Below are 4,985 nucleotides of genomic sequence, written 5' to 3'. Positions count from 1 at the left end.
AAAAAAAAAAAAAAAAACTTAAAATGCAGTAGTAAAAGCGATGGTAGAAGTTTAAAACCGAGTTGATGAGCAGCAGATAACTTGGTAGTGGAAAAAAAAGTCAGGTAAAACAATTTTTGTAATAAAATAGAAAAATTTTGTAATGTGGAGGCATAGAACACTAGATTTAAGCCAGGGGGTCTTAAGTTGTGTCACATACCTTTTAGAAGTCTGATGGAAGGTATAAATGTTCTCCCACCAAAAAATGTACGTAGTGTACATAAAATTTTGCACATAGTTTTTATTACATTGAAATATATTATTTTAAACAGAATGTAAAAGAACCTTCATGAAAACTATGTCACTTTTTTTCATGCAAAAACCGGTGGCCACTACCTGAGAGCAGTGAATAAATCTAAGTAGTACAAATTAACCAAAATTAAGCTTTAGTTCTGTTCAATACGAAATTTTAATGAAAAAACTGCTATTTAACTTTTAAAATAACAAGTTGAAACTATGCTCTTTGACTTTGCAACTTTTATATCCAATCTTTGATATCCAATCAGTGTTGACTTTGGTAAAAAGTGCTGAAAATGCTATTTTACAAAAGAAAAAAGAGTAAATGGAATCTAAAGATTCTATTGCCTGATGAAAGTAGACTTGTCAAGAAATAAGAATTCTCCAAGGCTCTTCAGATAAATTCATGTTGCATCATTTTCTTTGCCTTCAAGTTACTGAGATCATTTTTGGCAAGATCTGTATCATTAATAGTGTGTTAGGAAGGAAAAGATTATGACTCCATATTTTGCTTTCAAGATTGAAGAGTTAAACTCTTTAAAAAGAGTGTATTTTACCCTGTAAACAACAGTATCAGGCTGTAGAATTTGTCTTCTGAAAGCAGTGAACTTACATATAGCAGAGAACTTCATAGAGCTCCCATTTCTTGACAAAACCTCTCAAGAAGCTCTTGATTGAAAGTCTTGGCTTTCATAAATCTGGCAACTTTCACAATAGTAGACTTTTCATGACAAATCCTCTTACACAGGCGATTATTCAAGGGTTGGCACTTGAAACAGTAGAATACTTTCACAACAAGAGATAAGATTTCTTTCAGGATTGATGACAGTCTTGCACCCTAGTGCATACTGATGAAGAAAGCAGTGGGTGACCATGACATGGAGAGCTGCTGTCTTTACCAGTGCCACAATATCAGATGTGTTCTCTGGCAGTAAGGTGTACTATCTGCCTACAGTATACTGAGGTTTCTTCAGGAGAAGTTTTTTGGTAAAGAAACTTCACCATTTTGAAAGTGTTAATGTTTTCTGAAGTTTCCAAAAAGGATTCCAAAATGGGAATGTTTCCTTGATTGTGTCACCTTGCTTGCATTTGATGAAAACTAGTAGCCGGCTATACTGAGAAATCATATCTGAAGAAAGGTGGTACTTCCAATCTTTTTGTGACCTTTATTATTTTTTTTTTAATGTCAGGGTTTTTTTTGGAATGGATAAAAGTATTTGATAGAGGTATTGCAACAGTCTTCTTCTTCATGCTACAAGTGTGTTTGACTCTTTCTAAGATACTTGCCTTCACCGTTCAACTGTGTGACATTTTTATTTGTTTAGCATTACAGTCAATAGCCTAGTAGACGATATAATCAGGAGTTTTAATTGGAACAGTTTTTGTAATGGTCTAGACTTTCCAACTTAACTGTGCTCTCACATGTGGTCTCTTTTTCTCCCTCTTTTCTCCCTCTTACACACTCCCAGCCACACACATATGCATACATACCCTATCTGATGTAGCTGCTTCTTAAGAATATTTGGCTCTGCTCTGCTGCTGGTGAGAACTTGCCATTTAAGAAGGACTTGAGACAGTCCATCTCATCATGTTCAGAGATAAAAGTAAAACCCAAGGATACTTAAACTTTATTATATTTTATTTTCTGTTTCCAGTCCAAATTAAATCCAAGAGAAGGCTCCATAATGAAAAAGTAAGGACGTATTTTAAATTTGCCAGCGGGAAGATATTCTAGTCATTACAGTCTTGTAATACTATCAATTCTGTTTCTCTTCAGAGGTGAGGAGAGACTATTTGATGAAATCATAAGTCCTGTAGGGTTTTGTGAAGTAGGGCCAGAATGAAAGCTAGCAAGAATAGCAGTTATGAAAAGAAAATGCAAAGTTTATAGTATCATACGGTAAAATGTAATAGTATCTACTTCATCAGTAGAACTGCTCTAGTCGCCGTATATTCTCCGTCCTTTGTATAGGTTGGAATATCCCCCAAGTGAAAGGAGATGATGGGCTATTAGTAAATAGAAAATGGAGATCTGTACATAGAGTGTTAAGGATGTAAGAATATAAATATCAAAATTGTTATGTTTAGCTGTTATATAATAAGACTCAGAGTTAAGTAATTTTGCTGAAGTTGATCACTTTTTGTATCTTGGAATCAAAATAAATAACTGAAATCTACTATACTTGGCTCATGCTTAGTTAATGTACTTAGACCATATTTTGGATGAATTATTCACAGGATCTAAAGGAGTATCCTAATGTGTTCCTACCTTCTTTATCTCTGTGTTTATTGTAAAAGGCAAAAAGAAATGTAGGAGCAAATGCTGTTGACCATATTTTACTAAACAGTAGCATTTGTGTTTAGATTGAAACAGCATTAGAAAACTAGATATGGATTAAAGTCAATGGTGGTTTTTTTTTTTTTCCCCTTCCAGGAATGTTTCTTATAGATGATCAAACAGGCCCAGAAAGGGGAAGTGTTGTGATTAATATTATCCAGTTAATATTAGCATTCAGAGGAAAATTTGAGTCCTCTTATATACCGTTAAATTTCCTTCTATACTATCAAGTCCACAAATCCTGGAACTGCAAAAGAATTTTGAGACTGTTCAAAATAATTAATCTCTGTATAGGGTCAGGCTTTCCTGCAAGGTTATGAAATGCTGATAAAATTGGTCTATTTTGAAAGGCTCCTCAGTTTATACCCTTCCTTACAAATGCTTCCTTACAAATGCTAAAGCATTTAATGACCCCTGATTTAAAGAGAATTTGGACAGATTGAGGTTGTTGGTCTTGGAAATAAATACTGCAGGCTCCTGTAAAATACTTGAAATGTAATTGTTTTAAAACTTTCAAAGATACCACTTGTTTGCCTATTGGTTAGAATACTAGTGAAATAATTTTTAATCTTTTATGAATAGCTAACTTCATCATAAGAAAACTTAGCTAAGCATGGTAAAGCTATTGTTTTACAGCTGTGGAGTTCTTCCTGAGGAGTAACTGTCTTATAATAAATGTAATTGATTATCTAAAGTAGTTTTATTCTTGGAATATCTCATAATAGGCTTATTCTCTTCTTGTCAGTATTTCCTTGTAGATTGAGCCTGTGGATTTGCATTTTTGTAATTGGGAATCACCATTATAGGAGATACATATATTTTATCTACTTTTCAGTTTGTATGGGGTTAACTTAGAATTATAATCAGAATTATATAGTCAGAATTATAACTTAGAATCATAATGTTATTTTGCTTGTATCCTTAATTTTAATTATAGACAAACATTAAGAAGCTGGAGAAAATTGTGTTCTAGTGACATTTATATAGAAGAAGAATCTTTTTTTCCCCCTTTTTTGAAGAGAGATGAGGCAGTCATCATATTTTGGTAAAGAATTTGTAGACTTTGTAGAGGTCTCTTCAAAATAAATCTGGCTCAGAGTCTTGACATATCCTCAGCAAACATGGTGCAAATTAGATGGCAGAGTGGTGGGTACAAGTTGACCATAAAATAAAGCATTAGGTTAGTAATGCCCAAATAATACTTTGAGTTTTGAGTGTTGCAGAGAAGTCAGACAACTGATACTATAAAGAAAAATGTTCTGAGAGTGAGGTAACTGCTTGAGGGAAGGAAGGCTCCTTCTGTCTTATACACTAATTTACAAGAAGAAAATTGTGTTACACTTCCTTAGGAGTCATTCATTTGTATATTTGATACCTTTGCTTTATGAACATGTGAAGATTATTCAAAAGCAAGCTGTTGGTGGTTTTTTTCTTCTAAGAAAGCATGCCGCAGGGCAACTTTTAGGGTTGGTTCTCGTCTAGCCCTGTGCCCCACACTATCTGCATCTGCACTTAAGTTTCAGTATTAGATAACTCACATGTTCAAACTATGAAGAAAGAGTTAAAACATCCTGAGAATGCTAGTAAATATGTATTTTTGAAAGGACTCCCAAAATTTGAGTTTAAAGAGTTAAACTCCTTTTACATGACAAAGTTACTTAGAATCACTACTGCTTTTTCCCTCTCCCTTGCCTTCTCCCTGTCCCATGCATACCACCAACTGTGTTCCAGAATGATGGCACATAAAGTAAACATTCATATTTCCTTTTTTTTTTTCCTTTTCTTGAGACAGTCTCACTCTGTCACCTAGGTTGGAGTGCAGTGACGAGATCTCAGCTCACTGCAACTTCCACCTCCCGAGTTCAAGTGATTCTCCTGCCTCAGCCTCCCGAGTAGCTGGGATTACAAGTGCGTGCCACCAATCCCGGCTAATTTTTGTATTTTTAGTAGAAGTGGGGTTTCTCCCTGTTGGCCAGTCTGGTCTTGAACTCTTGACTTCAAGTGATCCGCCCACCTTGGCCTCCCAAAGTGCTGGGATTACAGGTATGAGCCACTGTGCCTGGCCTCTTATTTTTTCTTTGGTTAAACTTTTAGGAAAAAAGTTTGAGCCGCTTTTAATTTTCTTTCTGTTTTCAAATAAATTATTAGAGATAAAGTTTCTCTCTATTAGGAACTCTGTGTACATGAGTTCATTGAGCTTATTCTTAATAAAGACAAATCTTCCAGAAATAATAATTGTTTACTTTAAGTGATCTCAAGAAAAGGAAAATTTTAATTTCTCTGGGGAATGAATTTTCATGACCTAATCTTAAACAAGGTTTTTTTTTTAGCCTGTTTACTAAAATTTTTTTTTTTTTTTTTTTTTTTTTTT

The 4,985-nt window shown here is 34.2% G+C and overlaps 1 protein-coding gene across 3 annotated transcripts in view; it reads left to right on the top strand.

Moving 5' to 3' along the window:
• The window catches only part of PTEN (phosphatase and tensin homolog), a 107,633-nt gene that overhangs the window by 76,951 nt on the left and 25,697 nt on the right, over nucleotides 1-4,985 (top strand). The gene's annotated exons all lie outside the window — the stretch shown is intronic.

Source organism: Rhinopithecus bieti, unplaced genomic scaffold (assembly GCF_001698545.2).
Source record: "Rhinopithecus bieti isolate Rb0 unplaced genomic scaffold, ASM169854v2 scaffold_4655, whole genome shotgun sequence".
Taxonomy (NCBI): Eukaryota; Metazoa; Chordata; class Mammalia; order Primates; family Cercopithecidae; genus Rhinopithecus; species Rhinopithecus bieti.
The sequence above is the reverse complement of the archived record's forward strand: the minus strand, read 5'-3'. Positions and strand labels throughout refer to the sequence as shown.